This window comes from Plecotus auritus, assembly GCF_963455305.1.
Source record: "Plecotus auritus genome assembly, chromosome: 11".
Taxonomy (NCBI): domain Eukaryota; kingdom Metazoa; phylum Chordata; class Mammalia; order Chiroptera; family Vespertilionidae; genus Plecotus; species Plecotus auritus.
The window spans coordinates 50,232,844-50,250,667 of record NC_137777.1 but is presented as its reverse complement, the minus strand read 5'-3'; the positions used below and the strand labels follow the sequence as shown (position 1 = coordinate 50,250,667).

General features: G+C 38.7%; 1 protein-coding gene and 1 pseudogene across 2 annotated transcripts in view; both read left to right on the top strand.

Annotated features, from left to right (window-relative positions):
- Positions 1-17,824, top strand: part of SPIDR (scaffold protein involved in DNA repair) — a 378,562-nt gene that overhangs the window by 32,948 nt on the left and 327,790 nt on the right. The gene's annotated exons all lie outside the window — the stretch shown is intronic.
- Positions 12,428-12,952, top strand: LOC308236617 (hsp90 co-chaperone Cdc37-like 1; annotated as a pseudogene). The gene has a single exon. The product of its transcript is annotated as a hsp90 co-chaperone Cdc37-like 1 (transcript).

Sequence of the window (17,824 nt, the reverse complement as noted above, 5' to 3'; positions counted from 1 at the left end):
ACATTCTTATTGCTAAATAACATGCTTGTAATGTATTTCTAAACATAAATAGTTTTTATGATAATGTTACATGCAATAAACACCAATTATTCAAGAAAAATGATCTTACATATAATAAAATTATATGCAATAAAAATTAATGTTTCAAGAATAAAAGGATTTTAAGTATAAGAATATTACCCAAACTGTACTAATATAGTATGATATCACAAAGGTTGTAGGAAATATTAAAAATATGCAAATAACAGGATTACTTCTATTATATTCTAGATTATTTTTTTCCCTCTGGCTCTATTTTTGTTCATCAGTTTATGTTGTTTGTTACATTCCACAAATGAGTGAGATCATGTGATATTGATCATTCTCTGACTGGCTTATTTTGCTTAGCATGATGCTTTTTGTTGGACACAGGCAGTCCTCTGGTTACATCGGACTCGATGTATGTCATTTTGTGGTTACGTTGCCAGATCCCATTTGTTTATAAAAAAAAAAAAAAGTTCTGTCATTTTGACGTATGTACATATGTGCTTTATGTTTTTTATTATTTACTGTATTTACCACAAGTAAAGGTCAGGAATTGTTATCTTTCTTTTAAATTTTTGTAGCTGTTTCACTTTATTACTGCTGTGTATGTGCTCCATGTGAGTGATGTAGGTGGGTTGCGATTTATGGCACAAATCGCGTTATGTCGCGCCATAGGAATGGATCTCCGATGTAACCCAAGGACCTACTGTATGAGTATTGCTACTCAAGCCTTTTTTCTTTTCCATTTGCATGCAAAATTTTTTTCCACCCCTTCACTTTCATCCTGTGTGTGTCTTTTGTTTTGAGGTGGGTCTCTTGTAGACAGCATATAGTTGGGTCATGTTTTTGTGTCCATTCAGCTACTCTACACCTTTTGATTGGAGCATTTAATCCATTTACATTTAGGGTCATTATTGAGAGGTACTTATTGATAGCCATTTTAATTCTGTATGGCTAGGTTTCTCTCTCTGTTTCTTCTTGTCAGCAATCCCTTACAGCAATCCCTTTAGCATTTCTTGTAATGCTGGCTTGGTGGTGATGAACTCCTTTAGCCTTTTTTTGTCTGGGAAGCTCTTTATTTGACCATCTCTTTTGAATGATAGCCTTGCATTTGGGGGTTGTTTCTTTGTTTCCTCATTATGGTTGTCTGTTTGGGTTTGTAACTTATGTATTAGATAGGTCCTCTACACCTCTGAATCTCTAGTGCAGGACAGTGTTAAAGGCTGTTTCTTACTAATTGGATTAGATCCCAGAGTTCTAAGGGGCTCCCCTCACAGCTGAGATATCTCTCCAGGACTTAAGTTGCCATCTGTGGGTGCCCGGCCAGCCCTTTCGCGCCTTTGCCCCTCCTACCAGACTCTATACGGTCTCCACCTTCAGTCCTTGGGTATCAGGGTTCTCTCCTGTGAGTTTTACATTGATTATTAGGAAGCCTTTCCGTATTTCAGTTGTAATTCCAGCTTGTTCCTGGGAGCATGTACGTGCAGCATCCTCCTACCTTGCCACCATTTTTAATCTTTTAAAAAACATATAAATATTGAGTTCTCTTCTCCTCACCCACTTTTCACCACCAGATACCCACTGGATAGTTCCCATCCCTCCATTTTTTTAAGAACATATGTATCATGTTTTGGTTAGATTAATATTAAGCATTACATACTTGTGAATACATAATATTGGTAACAAAGGCAAATATTAATTATGATTACTTTTCCTTCACAACTTTTTATTTTCTTTAGTTAATTATTTTGGGGTTTTGTTTTCCTAGTTTTACTTATTACTAATAAAACTTTAATTTTTTACCATTGTATTTGTTTTAGTGGATAATTTTTTCCCACAACCTTCTCACTGCTCTAATTTGAACTCAGCGGTCTCTCTACTTTGTGACCATTACTACTTAGGTCTCCCTTCATTCTCTTTCTTGGAATTCCCTTTATCTCCTCTTATTTGGAGCAACTTAATCCTGGATTCCATGTATGCCTCTTTCTTGGTTTTCACTCTCATTTTGATTGAGCATATCTTATAGGACCTTTCAAGAAAAGATTTGTGAAAGATAATTTTTTGAGACTCGGCAAATCAGAAGATGCATTTGTCACCTTTGGATATGTGATTGAAAATTTGTATACAATTTTAGGTTTAAAATAATTTGTCTTCATAATTTTGAAGGCTTCATTGTTTTCTAGTTCCAGAGTTACTGTCAAGAAGCCTGAGTTATTCTCATTCTTTTTTTAAAAAAATATTTTTAATGATTTCAGAGAGAGATGGAGAGGGAGAGAGAGATAGAAACAACAATGATGAGAGAGAATCATTGGTCAGCTGCCTCCTGCATGCCCACACTGGGGATTGAGCCTGCAACCTGGGCATGTCCTGACCAGGAATAGAACCATGGCCTCCTAGTTCATAAGTCGACGCTCAACCACAGCCATGCTGGCTGTGCTCAGCTACTTTTAAAAAAAATATTTTTCCTGCCCCTTTACCTCTTATATTTCTTGGTGATAAACTCCTTTAGCCTTTTTTTGGGGGGGAAGCTCTTTATTTCACTATCTATTTTGAATGATAGCCTTGCCAGATATAGTAATCTTGGTTTCAGGTCTTTGCTTTTCATTACCTTGTATACTTTATGCCATTCCTTTCTGGCCCATAGAGTTTCTGATGAAAAATCAGCTGACCGCCTTATGGGAGCTCCTTTGTAGGTAACAAATTGCTTTTCTCTTTCTGCCTTTAAGAATCTCTCTTTGTCTTTAATTTTTGGCATTTTAATTACGATGTGTCTAGGTGTAGGTCTGTTTGGGTTCTTCTTGCTTGGGACTTAGTGCCTCCTGAATTTATGTGACTTTCTACTTCACCAGGTTAGAGAAGTTTTCTGCCATTATTTCTTCAAACAGGTTCTCTATCCCTTGCTCACTTTCTTCACCTTCTGTTACTCCTATGATGAAAATATTGTTATGTTTCCTGTTGTCCCACAGCTCCCTTAAGTTGTCCTGTTTTTTTCTTTTTGGTTCTCTGATTGAGTGATTTTTTTTTATAGCTGATGCTGTCTTGGCAGCTGCCTCTCAGGAGATTCTAACTCATATACCCGCATACCCTCTGCCCAGGATCATGTAGTCACATCAGCACTTACTTCCTAATACTTCCTTATATTAATACCTAAAACCATTCTCTTCTGTTTATTTGATATTTCAAGTAGGTTGAAAGAAGTAAAATATGTGCAGTTTTTGTAGACTTGCCTCTATTCGTAGTTTATTGTTTGCCTTTGAATTTCTCAGGCAGAAGCATGCCCTGAGAACATCTCCTGGTAGTGAAGTGTGCATGTGAGCCAGGAAGGAATAGTAGCCAATCAAGGGGTCATTATCAAGCAAGTTACTGTTGTGGGCACCTGGAGCTTAATACTGCTCTTAGACTCTGTGAACCTTAGAATTATCCCATCAGAGTCCTGAGGCAAACAAATGTAGGAGTTGGAAGCTGGATAATAGGGCAAGCAAGCATCACTGAAGACATAAGGGAGGAGATATGAGTAGGGTGTTGACAGAGTCAGCTACAATGTGTAAATGAGCTATGTACATTAAATAACTCTGGAGGGAGGGAGATTTATACCATAATTAGGAGTTTTGTACCTATTAATTGGCTCTCCAGAAACAAAACCTCTTATATAACTCATAAGGCTATTTTTGCCTCATGTATGCTTGTAGGAATGAAACATATATATGGTGGGTGAATACCTACTGTACAAGACATGTTCTACTTTAATTCATTGGGAAGCACTGATTATAATTCAGGTCTGTCTTGAATCCCTCGTCAAGGGATGTGATTGATTTGCCTATACATGTGATTCCACCGGTTCCCTGGAGCAAAGGCAATTGCATTCATACCAGCAGCAGCTAATACAAGTGCATCCTTGTTGTGGGTCACTCTCCTGAGTGCTCTGCTACACACATTAGTGTATTTAAACCTTACAGAAACTCTGTGAGAATGGAGCTGTTTTATCATCTCTTCTTTCCAGATAAGGATTCCGAGGCACAGAAAGATTAAGTAATTCCTGTGGTTATAAAGTAGTAAGTGATTGAGCCAGGATTCTAACTCAGACACTCTAGCTTCTGGGCTGTGGTCCTGGACATTTTGTTACAGTGTCAGTAAATGTAATAGCAATAATAACATTAAAACACAGTAACCATGAGTTCTAATAATGTGTCAGTACTTTGCTAAGTTCTGATCATGTGAGGTAGATGTTATTATTGTTATAACCCTGTTTTATAGATGAGGATATGAAGATATAGTTAATAAATGGCAAAATGAGATTCTAACTCATGTATAAATTCTCTTAATTACTTATGTTGTATTCCTTGGAATACAGATTAACTACATACTCAGCTACTTGGAAAAAAAAGCATGATAGAAATTAAAGATCATAGCAATAAATTGTCTTTGACATGTTGTCTTTTAGGACATTTAACAAGTGTAGTTGATTACTGATGTCACTTTCCATGTTGTTTAGTATTGCTGTTTGGATTTTCATAATTTATTTTACCATGTCTTCCAAGGACTATTTCTGTAGAGGGCAGCAGAGATATAATAGTAAAGTCTCTTTATAACCTACATTTTTCAGGAAGTGTGAAGGAAATGGGATTTAGGTGAGCTTTGTTATGCAATTCTCATGTAGTTTATGTAGTGATTGCAGTGAAATACAGGTGTGACTGAGAGACAGGTACGCACCTTCCCATGTCACTGAGACCTTACTAAGCATGCCTCCAAACTGCCTTTGTCCAGTCCCTTCCCCCATGGGTCAGTGGGGAACAGATTTGGAGAGTGTTAAATTAACTAGCAAAGCTGTTAATTTCCTTTAACTCCTTTTCTGTTAAATAATAACCAGATTATTACAATGATATTATTACTAGCAGCTGCTGTCAGAAATGAGGGCAGCTTGGAGAACTTTGCCCTTAACTGTCTTAGGGCAGTTAATATCAGAAATGAGCAGTACACCCAGTTGGTGTTACAATAGTTGGAATTGAAATAATGTTCTGCTAAACAACTTTTCCCTGACATATATACATGCATCATTCAATTCTCACTGTAAGGCTATGAGGTAGTACAGTGTTCTCTATAGCTATAAGATTTATGTTCTTAAAGAGCCCTCATAGTAGAAGAATTTTTGTTTAAGTAACAAAACCTATGTGAAAAATAATACTTGCACAACTTTGATTGCAATTTTGGGCTTTTGAGATACATAGACATATTTTTTTTTGCTTCTTTCAAGAACCTTGAAACTAAATATATAAAATACTTTATACATTTAAATTAGTAATACTATGTTATGTAATGCAAAGTTCTACTTACTATCCTGTTTCCAAAACTTTTCTCAGTTTAAAAGTTTTATATTATTGCAGGTAATTTTTATATAAAACAGAATTTTATTATTCTTACACCTTAATTTTCATTCCTGGTTTGTTGTTTAAATTTTAAGTTGTTAACATACATCCTCTTAGTCTTAGAGTTTCTAGAGCCTCTAGTATCTTTTGTCCCTCATGGGTACAACTTAAGGGAATATTCCTATGTACATCCAGGAATATTTTCCAGATTCCTTTTCTAAAGCTTTATTGCCACAGCATATACACTGAGTGGCCAGATTATTATGATTTCTGAACGCATAATAATCTGGCCACTCAGTGTATATCCTATATAATAAAAGGCTAATATGCAAATTGTCCCCTCGACCAGGAGTTCGACCAGCAGGCAGGCCGGACAACTGCCCATGTTCCCTCCTCCTGGCCAGGCTGGCCGGACCCCACCCATGCACGAATTCATGCACCGGACCTCATATATATATATATATATATATATATATATATATATATATATTGAGTGGCCAGATTATTATGCGTTCAGAGATCATAATAATCTGGCCACTCAGTGTAGAAAATACCAGTATGTCTCACCTGGCTTTATCAGCAATTCCTACCTGACTCTTTTACTCTCCAAGCCCTAGCAACCCTACCCACCTCCTGCCCCCACCCAGTATCCAGCCTGCTGTCATGCCAAAATGACAACAGGAACTTGTTTCTCAAAGGCAGGTATGCTTAGCTTTACTTCCTTTGTAATTTCCCAAGTAGTATTACCAATACGTTTATTGCAACTCTGCTTCTATTTTATCTTTTTCTTTCTCTCTTTATTCCTATTACTAGTGATCTTGAAAAGGATATTTTGCATGAAATGTTGTATATAGGGAAACTGTTATAGAAGTCTAACTATTTGTACTAGAATTTAGCTTATGTAAGGGAGATCTGCCTAGTTGGGGAGGTGTTCCTATATTCTGATTTTCAGATAGAATCATTTGGATCTTAAAGACGTGAAAGCCCAAGGGCATAGCTTGATAAGTGGAGGAATCATCTGTACAGAGAGGAGGTTCGGGCGTAGAAACAGATGGTCTGGACCTCACTGCTTTCCTCTCTATAGTTTCTGCCATATATTATCTAGTTACATGGGAACACAAGTTAGTTCTTCTTTCTCATATTTCTGATTTATGCTCTGTTGTTTTTTGAAATAAGTCCTGATTTTATATATTAACCCTCACTGGAGGATATGTTTATATTGATTTAGAGAGAGAGAGAGAGAGAGAGAGAGAGAGAGAGAGAGAGAGAGAGAGACACATTGATGTGAGAGATAACATTGAGATTGGTTGCCTTTTGTGTACACCTCCTCAACCCCTGCACCAGGGATAGAAGAGGCAGCCTAGGTATGCACCTTGACTGGGAATAGAACCTGTAACATTTTGGTGCACAGGACATTCCAACTAGCTGAGCCACCTGGCCAGGGCCAGATTTTATATTTTCGAAGCTAGCTTTTGGTATATATTGTAAACTCCCTTTCTTATGACCACTGGACTTTCATTATTTACTATCTTTAGTGCAGATGTCTTATCTGTCTTGGCTGATTTTCCTTTCTGCTCCTAGTCCATACTGTACTAACATAGTAATTGTGGACGTAAACACTACATGTCCTTAAAGCCAGACTGGTCACATTTATGAGCAGATCTTTCAGAATACATAGGTAATTTGTAAAACAACATTTCTCATTTTTATCTAAGGTTCCATTGGATTGGAAATTGGTAAGATATACACACTCCAGGATCATTATCTAGCTGTCTTAACTGTTATACTAGTAAATTTGTATTATGTCTAATTAAGTGGATGCTATATTATCCATGTTAATATTTTACCTAAGAAAAATTTGAAGATTGTAGCCTTGTTTTGTTCATAGTTTAGTTTGGTCTTTGCTTTTTTTCTTCCCAGTTTAAAAATTACTTAATACTAGTATTTGAGGCTATGGAGTAACTTTACATTGGTTTTCAGTATAAAAATTTGATGACGATATTAAAATTGAAGAAGCAAAGAGGCAAATAGGAAAATAAAGGTTGTCTTTTTATCTCTACTGTTTTTGGCTCAAGTATTCTGAGAGTTGCATTTTCTTAGTCTGAGCTTTGATTTATCATTTCCAATACTAATCACAGGTTGGCATGTGGTAAATACTCACCAGATATTGACTGAATCAATGAATTAATGATATGGAAGGAAAGAGAAAATGTTTGTAGGACATTTCTTATGTATTTAACCTATCACAGACACTTTAGTAGGGTCATTTCATGTATATTGTTTGTTTTTTTCTTAATAACAATCCAGTAACTTTGCTATTATCATCTCCATCATAAAGAATAAAATTTGTATGAAGAAAGGTAAATAATTATAACAAAGATAATTTACAGATTTCCTAAGAAGAAACTGAGCAGAAAAGGGTTACTTATCTAAATATTTCACAGTTTGATGGCTGAGCTTGGTGGTTCTAAGTTTTTTTGTTTGTTTGTTTGTTTTAATCATTTGCTGCCATGGTCTTGATCCAGCATCTAGAAGGGTTCAGGAATCTGGAGAAGGGCTGTGTGTAAATTAAATAAGAGTCCAGAGACGAAACATAATTTTGGAAGGCCTTTGCGGAGGGGGGGTGGGGGGGCGCAGAGGAGCTTGGCTGAAGAAAACAAGTTCTCCTTTTCTCAGGACCCCCTGCTTTTTATTAACACAAATTGTCCTAAGGCAAGATAGATATACACTTCAAAGGCCAGGTTTAGTACACAGAATCCATTGTCAGATTATCAGGTTTGGGAGAAACTGCCTTAGGCTGTTCAGGTGTTTGGCCAGCAGGAGGCAATAACATGTAGATTAAGTTGCCCTGAGCTGTCTGGCACCAAGCAATCATCCATACATCCCTTTCAGGTCTGGGGAAATGCCCTCAGCCATTTCCAGATGATTCAGCCCTGCTGACATGCTGGAATTGGCTTCTGGCAATTTGCCACATATGAAGGATGACATTTAATATAATTTGTGTCATACTCTCAGGGTTATGTGCATTTCTGATACTAGCTAATAATTCATTCCTGACTTTGCTACTGAGAAAGTGTGATGTGAATCTGCTCGAGTTTCTTAAAGGGGACAGATGTAAAGCTTGCAACTGTATTATTAATGACTGTATCTTTTTGTTTTTTACTACTGCTAACCACATCCCATATCATATGGTTGAGGATAGCTTGCTTAAATGAAAGTGTAAATTTGAAAGCAGTATTGTAACATTTGATAAACAACTTTTGTGTCATCTATTTGTTCTTTTAAGATTCCAGGTATTAAAAGAAATGTGAAGAAAATTAGGTGAGTTCAGAAAGGAAATTGAGTTGGATTTTGAAGCCTGAGTAATATTCCATAAAAGAATAAAGAGATAGGATGGAAGAGGTATGTTTAAGAAAGCTAGAATACAGGACTCCAGTGTGGAGAAGACAGGAAGTGACAGTATACAGGTGGCTGGGGGCAAAATTGTGAAGGGATGTGAGGATGCCGATTTAAGTGTTTGGGGATAGGGCTGGGTGTGGCACACCAAACTCAGGTGGCTCTACAGATCAGGCAGGTAACTTGAATATGTGAAGCACACTGGTAAAGATCATTTGGAGTGGTAGGGGCTGTGATGTAATGGAGAGAATATGTTCATGTACAAGTAGCAATAGTTCTAACCAGTTGTTGCCTTATAGGAATGTTAGTACAGTGTTATCTAAACTTCTGATTCTCCATGAGAGGGTAGGAATTTAGATTCACATGTGTGGTGTTCCAATTTGTAAAATATACCTGCTATGATGTACCTATTAGAATGACTGAAAAACAACAAAAACTTGACAACATTGAATGCTGCTGGGAATGAGTAGTAACTGGAGTGCACATACATTGCTTTTGGGAATGCAAAATGGAACGGGCACTTTGGAAAACATTTGGTAGTTCTTAGAGAGTTAAGGATGTACTGATGATTGGCGTCAGCACCAAAGCTGCAGAAGTCATCCTTCTTTCTCTTGCCTTTTTAAAACAAGTAACTAGATATTGATTCATGAATAAAGATGCTTCCAGCACCCTAAACAAGGGACCTGGAAGTTTTCTAGCACACCTGTGTATGTGAAAATAAACAAACGACTGCAGATCTATCCAAGGGAGTCAATGAATAGGCCTCACTCTCAATCGCCCTATTAGGGAAAATACCTAATGAGTGCTGACCTGGGCAGATACTCACAGATGAGAAAGAATCTGTAGAAGTTTCATGTTTGAGGGAACATTACAGCACAGCATCTGAATTGTATAGAGACGAGTTTGGATGCAGAGGAGAGTAGGGACTCTGCCCTCCCCAGTGACTCTGCATGGAGGAAGCTCTCTGGCAACAGCAGTGGTGACTTCCCCCATGAAGTGGAAAACGGTGCGTGCCTGGTATGGCTGGAGAAATCCATTTCTACATCAGCACCCTGATTTCTGAGGTGTGACCTTCATGACTAGGGGTAGGGAGACGAGAGGGAAGGAACCATGTTGGAATATCGAAGTACATTAAAGGAATGTGGTCCTTGCTGTCTGCTTCAGGACTTCAGCAGGAATTCTGTCCACAGTTCTGTGAAGATTCTGCATGAGGATCTCCCCTCCAAGTCGCAGACACTCCCAATGCCCCAAGTGGCATTGCTCCCAACCTCCCCACCCCCTTCTCACCCCCCCACCCCCGCCCCAAACACACACACAATCTGTGGCTGACTTACCAGGGTCTGTGGGAAAGGAAGAAACCACAAACTTGAGCTACAGACTGCCTTCTGGAAAACAAGTTTTCTTGTAGCCAGTATGGTGAGCTACAAGAGCAGGAGAAAACACAAAGGTTAAGATTTCTGCCACAAGAGGGAGCAAGAAGAGTGGAGCATGATCCATAATAATAATACATGATAATCCCTGATCCATGATCACCTAGAAAACCCCGGAGAAGCAACACCTAGGAGCTGTACCCCATCTGAACGTGTAGTATACTTCAGATGTGAAAGCAGCAATACAAAAATACAAGGAACTTAAGAAAAAATCAAGGAAATATGCCATTACCAAAAGATATCAATGATTCTCCAGCTGAGCCCAAAGACAGACAGTACTACAGTCTGGCTGATAAAGAATTCAAAATAGCTGTATTGAAGAAATTCAGTGAGGGACAAGAAAACACAGAAAGGCAGTTCAGTGAGATTAAGAAAAACATGTATGAACAGAATGAACTCTTTATATAACAGAAACCATAAAAATGAACCAAGTGGAAATTCTGGAGGTGAAGAAGTCAATGAATGAGATAAAGAATGCAATAGAAAGCCTCTGTAGTAGAGTAGAGCAGATGAAAGGTTGAATAAGTGAGTTAGAGAATAAGAATTCGATAGTAACACAGAACAAACAGAAGGGAATGAAAGTGAGTGAAGAAGCCTCTATGACTATGGGACTCATTCAAAAGGGAAACCATCTGAATAATCAGGGTTCCAGAAGGAAAAGAAGAGGAGCAGGGGCAGGAAATTAAAGAAATAATAATAGCTGAAAACTTCCCAAGCTGGGGAAAAGACTTAGGCATTCAAGTTCAAGAAATTAAAAGTTAAACCTACTATCTCAATGCCAAAAGATCTTCTCGCCTGGCTGGTAGAGCTGAGGGTCAGCCCATGAACCAAGAGGTCACTGTTTGATTCCCAGTCAGGGCACATGCCTGGGTTACAGGCTTGATCTCCAGGAAGAGGTGTGTAGGAGGCAGTAGATTGATGTTTCTCTCTCATCAATGTTTCTATCTCTCTATCCCTCTCCCTTCCTCTCTCTCTAAAATCAATAAAAAAATATATTTTTAAAAAAGATCTCCAAGACATATCATAATAAAACTACCAAAAATAAAACATTAAGAGGAATACTAAAGGCAGCCAGGGGGTGAAAAAAGAATGGAACCTACAAAGGAATCCCTATTAGGCTTTTAACTGATATCTCAGCAGAAACCCCGTAGTCCCAGAGAAAGTGGAATGACAAAGTGCTAAAAGATAAAAATTGATTACTGAATATATTATCCTTTAGATATGAAAGAGAAATAAAGACCTTCCCTGACAAATTAAAACTGAGACTTGCCTTGCAAGGAATGCTGAAAGGTCTTCAAGCAGAATCAGAAAGTCACTTATCAACATGAACACATACTAAGGTATACAATCCCCTGATTTAGGTGAAAAAGACAGTCAGCTTTAGAAAACTCCAATTCTATCATAGGATAGTGGTAGAATTGCTAAAAATAACTATAGGCACTATAATTTGTTAACAAATACAGCATAAAATGAGGTAAATTGTGACATCAAAAATATAAAAGGGGCGGAGTAAAAGATTGGAGCATCTATTGGTGAATTAAGATACGTGGCGATTAGCATAAAATGACTGTCTTATCTATGACATGCTTTTTGTAAGCCTCATGCTAACCACAAAACAAAAATTTAGAGTAGATTAATGAAGATTTTAAAAAAGCGGGGGTGAGGGGGAGAGACAATATACTAACATGGAATAACAGCGGTTTATAAAGGTAGGCAGAAATGGGGGGGGCGGTGGCAGTACCAAACAACTAGAAAGTGACTCATGCCAAGCCCACTGGCAGTGAGGGTTGTAGGTCCTGGCAAAGCCAGTCATTGAGCAGCCAAGGCCGCTGCCAGGACCTTGGAGCCTCCCTTGGACAGAGAGTGAGGCTGAGGAGGAGAGTGACTTGGACACGTTCCCCGTTTCTCCCCGATGCCCACAACTGCTGGCGGCAGCACCCAGTGGACAGCCATGGATTTGAAGTGGCTTGCCAAAAACAAAGTTCATGAAGAGCTCTGTGGCGTGCACATGGAATCTCATGAAAACGCAGCTGTAACGTGGTACCTTAGCATGACGTGGCTCTGAGTTCTTGGATCAGGAACATGTCAAAGCACAAGCAGCCTATCAGAAGCGAGACAGCTGGAGAACCGGGCACAAAGGAGAGGTTCTGGTACAGGAGGAATGTGTCTGTGGGATGCGTAGGTCATTAGTAAGGTTGTTTTTAATGTTTTATTAATCAAGATAAACGAAAAGAGACAGAAGATGAAGATAAATCAGAATCACTTATACAGAAATATGAGCAAAAAATCAGACATTTTGGTATGTTGAATTGATGGGATGATAAAGATTTTTGTTTGACCATTCAGACCTTTTGTATGTAGAAACTGCTAAATATTTTCTTTTATGGTGTTTTTATCAGGAACCTTAACAGAATGAGGTCCTTGTGGAACAAATAGCGCACCAAGCTATTGTAATGCAGCTTATTATGGAAATGGCCAAAAACTGTAATATGGATTCCAGAGGGTGTTTTTATTTATTTTTCCAGAAGGCCAAAAAAGGTTATTCTGAAGCATTCAAAAATGCACTTGAAGCTTTCAAGTCAAGAGTCAGATTTTATTCTCAAACGCCAAGTTTTCACCTGTGAAGTACAGAATCATGTTCCCCATTTTGGTGGTTGGTCTATAGGTTTATTAGAATCCAAATTACCTGCAGTATTTTATCAATGTGGCTCTCTTCAGTTTAAACTCAGTACTACATAAAGATGATGGCGAACCCAAAATTACGGACACTGTATAATTTGGTTAAGACTGCTGAGTCCAAGTGCTATTTTGTTACAAGAAAGGAATAATAAGATAAAGAATAAGATTGGCTATTTTCTTGCCAATCTACACTTTATTTTTGTTTGTATTATTTTTATGGGAAAGGAGAAAAGAATGCTGAAACATTTTGTAAAACTTTTTTATGTGCTGCTAGGTTTTTTTGTTCAACATTGCAATAAGTCAAATTGGACTTTTTTTTTTTGCTTCTAAATTTGCATTTATTCTTATTCTTCTCAGTTTTAGAATCCAAGTATAAAAATCTACACAAATGGAATTTAGGCATCTGCTACAATCTCTGTTTATATGGATATGTACATATACTACTCTACAAAATGATTGAAGATAAAAATGTAAACAAAAGAATAGAAAGCACAATTGTAAAAAAAACCCCACAAACCAGAAATCAAACAGTAAGATAGCAGTAGTAAGTCCTTACATATCAGCAATCATTCTAAATGTAAATAGATTAAATTTACCAGTTAGATGAAGTAGAGTAGCTGGATGGATTAAAAAACAAACAAACACACAACTATATTTGCTGCCTACAGGAGATGCATTTCAGCTCTAAAGAAACACATGGACTCAAAGTGAAGGGATGGAAAAAGATACTCCATGCAAGTAGAAATAAACAGAAAGTGGAGTACTCATCCATGTATCAGGCAAATCATGACTATTACATAACAAAAAAAGATAACCTAGAAGAAATTGATAAATTCCTAGGAACACACAGCCTACCTAGACTGAATTAGGAAGAAGTAGAAAATCTGAACAGACTAATAACAACTAAAAAGATTCTGTCAATAATAAAATACTAACCAATCCCCAAAATTTCAGGGTCAGATGGCTTCACTGGTGAATTCAGCCAAATATTAATTAATTAGTGTTTGGTAGAATTAGGGCCAAACCTTCTTAAACTCTTGCTAGATATTGTAGAGGAAGAAATACTTCCAAACTCATGAGACCAGCATTACCCTGATACCATGCCAGATAAAGACACCTTAAGAAAAGGAAATTATAAAACCAGTCTCTGATAAGCATAGATGCAAAAATTCTCAACAATATTAAGAAACCAAATAGAAGAACACATTAAAAGGATTATATACCATGAGCAAGTGGGATTTATCCTTGGGGTGGAAGGATGGTTTGACATATACAAATGAGTAAATGTGATGCATTACACTAATAGAATGAAAGATAAAAATCACATGATCATTTTAATAGTTGGAAAAAAAAACAACACTTTTCACGAAATACAATATTGTTTCATGATGAAATCCCTCAAAAGGAACATACTTCAACATCATAAAGGCTATATACAACAAACCCACAGCTAATATTGTATAATCAATGGTGAAAAATGGAAAGCTTTTCTTCTAAGATTAGGAAAAAGACAAAATGCCCACTGTTACCAATTTATTCAATGTGATATTGGAAGTCTTAACTAGAGTAATTAGGCAAGGCAAGAAAATAAAAGGTACCCAAATTGAAAAGGAAGAAGTAAAATTCTCATTATTTGCAGATGATAGGATTTTGTGTATAGAAAATCACAAAGACTCAATTAAAAAAATTGTTACTGATCAGCAAATTCAGTCAAGTTGGTTCAGTAAGGGATATAAAATCAACATACGGAAGTCAGTTGAATTTCTATACACTAATAATAAAACATCTTCAAAAGAAATAAAACCATCTCATTTAAAATAGCATCAAAAACAATAAAAGATCTAGGACTAAATTGAGCCAAGGGAATGAAAGAACTGTACAACAAAAAATGACAAGACTTTGTTCAAAGAAATCAATGAAGGCACAAACAAATGGAAGGACATCGCAAGTTCAGGAATCAGAAAAATTAATATTGTGAAAATGTCAATAGTACCCAAGCCATTTATGGATGCAACACAACCCAAATGAAATGTGTATTGGCATTCACAGAAATAGAAAAATAAATCCTGAAATTTTGATGAACCACTAAAGATCTCAAGTAGTCAAAGCAGTCCTAATATGGAAGAACAAAGCCAGAGGCACCACACTTCATGACTTCAAACTTTACAGTGATTATATAGTGCTTAAAACACAGCATAAAAATAGGCAGATACCAATAAAACAGAATAGAAAGCCCAGAAATAAATCCCCACACATACAGTCAACTAATATTTAACAACTAGTGACCCAGTGCACGAAATTCGTGCACATTAAAAGGGGATTAATTAGAGGAAATAATTTAATATTGCTATTTGCCCTTTCTCTATAATAGAAGTGTCAGAGATGAAAGAAAATTAATAAAATGTATATGAAAACCTTCTTCCTGTCAGAGTCTGGGGCTCACCATGGGACCCAGAGTCAAGTCCCCGCCCACCCACATGCACCTCAAAATCGCGTGAGACCCAGACCCGGCCGGCACCCCTCCCGCCCCCCGTTGGGCTAGATCCAGACCCGGCCAGTCCCACACTTGTCAAGCCCTGCCAGGCAGGGGGTGTAGCTCCAGGTCCCCTGGCCTGGTGCCAGGATGGGGGGGTGCAGTCTGAGGTCCCCCAGCCTGGTGCTGGGTGGGGGGTGCAGCCTGAAGTCCCCTGTCAAGCCCCACCTGGTGGGGTGTGTGGCCTGAGGTCCTCAAGCCTGGCGCTGGGGCGGAGGAGCAGCCTGAGGTCCCCTAGCCCAGCACCAGGATAGGAAGTGCACCTTGAGGTCCCCTGTCCAACCCTACCTGGTGTGGGGCATGGCCTGCCATCCCCTGTCAAGCCCTGCCAGGTGGGGCCACAGCCTGAGGTCCCCTGTCAAGCCCCACGGGGGCGGGGGAGGGCGTATCCTCAGGTCCCTGCTGATTGCTTGTTAAGGCTCCTTATGGGAACTTGGCCTGAGCTGTGGGTGCAGCCATCTTTGTGATGGAGTGATGGTCAATTAGCATATTCCCACTTTATTAGATAGGATGGAGCCCAGAACACCTTTTGGAAAAGGATAGTCTATTTCACAAATGGTGCTGGGAAAAGTGGATAACCACATGCAAAAACCTGTATCTTATACCATTCAAAAAAATGAATTCAGAATGGATCAAAGACCTAAAACCATAAAACTTCTTGAAGAAAACATAGGGAAGAAGGTTGTCAACATTGGTCCTGGTAATTATCTTTTGGATAAAACAGCCTAACATAGAAGTGCTGTTGCTACAGTGACAATTATATGACAATATATAAATATTAGAGGCCTGGTGCACGAAATTTGTGCACTGAAGGGGATGTGTCCCTCACCCCTTCCTGCACCCTCTCCAATCTGGGATTCCTTGGGGACATCCCTCTCATAATCCAGGACTGCTGACTCCTAACTGCTCGACTGCCTGCCAGCCTGATTGCCCCCTAACTGCTCCCCTGCCAGCCTGATTGACACCTAACTGCTCCCCTGCCAGCCTGATTGCTCTCAACTGCCCTCCCCTGCTGGCCCGATCGCCCCCAGCTGCCCTCCCCTGAAGGCCTGATCTCACCCCCAACAGCCCTTCCCTGAAGGCCTGATCTCACCCCTAACTGCTCTTCCCTGCCGGCCTGATGGCCCCTAACTGCCTTCCCCTGCCAGCCTGGTTGCCCCCAACTGCCCTCCCCTGCTGGCCTGATTTCGCCCCCAACTGCCCTCCCCTGTTGGCCTGATGGCCCCCAACTGCCCTCCCCTGCTGGCCTGATCGCCCACAACTGCCCTCCCCTGCCGGCCATCTTGTGGTGAACATCTTGTAGTGGCGTTGCGCGACACCATCTAGGCTTTTATTATATAGGATAGCAAATGAACATGTATATTTTAAATTTATACAATGTTATATGTTAAGTGTATTTCAATAAAATAAGTAAACATACACACAAGTGTTAAGAATATACTTAACGGTACAATCCAACAGTCTCAATTCTAGGTATTTAGCCAGGTAAGCTGAAAATGTACGTTCTCATAAAAACTTGAGCTTGAGATTTCATAGTGGCCTTGCTCATAGCCTCCCCAATCTGGAATTAACCCAGATGTCCTTAGGCTGTTGAATGGATGTACCCGCACAATGAAATACTTTTAGTACATAATAAAAAGAAACACACTATCCATGAAACAATGTGGATAAATCTTAAATTCCTTTTACTAAGTGAAAGAAGACAGAGCCACGTATGCTACAGTTCTGTCATAATGGTAAAACAGTGGTTGACAATGGTTGGGCTACAGGATTAACTACAAAGGGGCAATGTGAGGCTTTAGAGTAAGGGAACCTTCAGTAATGTGGTAGTGGAGACACAACTTTTTGTATTTTTCACAACGTACAGAACTGTACTCCCCAAAGAGTGAATTTTACTCTGTACACATTTAAATAAATCAGGTTGTTGGAGGAACCCAAGTTGGAATATAGAATGTGGTAAATGATGTTACTTTATGGAAGGGTTTGAAGAAAAGGTGCTGACTTAAGTAACTGGAAAAGTGTTTGGCTGAGTACTGTAGGCTAAAGAGATAAACTGTTTCAGCAGTGGTGAGGATGAACTAATGTTATACCAAGGATGGCATTTTGGAGTAGCATAAAAGGAAGATGGCAAAAACAAAAGGAAAAGGCTAATGTTTTCTCAGAAATAAATTGTATAGACTTGGCCAAATTCTCTCTTACCTGCCTTATTTGCATTTTACTTTGCAGATTAATTAACATAACCTGTGTGGCCAGTGATGTAAATTTACTACCTCTTACCTGTTCTTACTGCCCCCTGTTTTCCTCTATGGCTTTCTATGGAAGTGAGTCAGTACATTATTTCTGGCTTTACTTGCTGTCTCTAAAATGCCAGCTCAGGGTGTTTTGGAATTTTTCTAGTA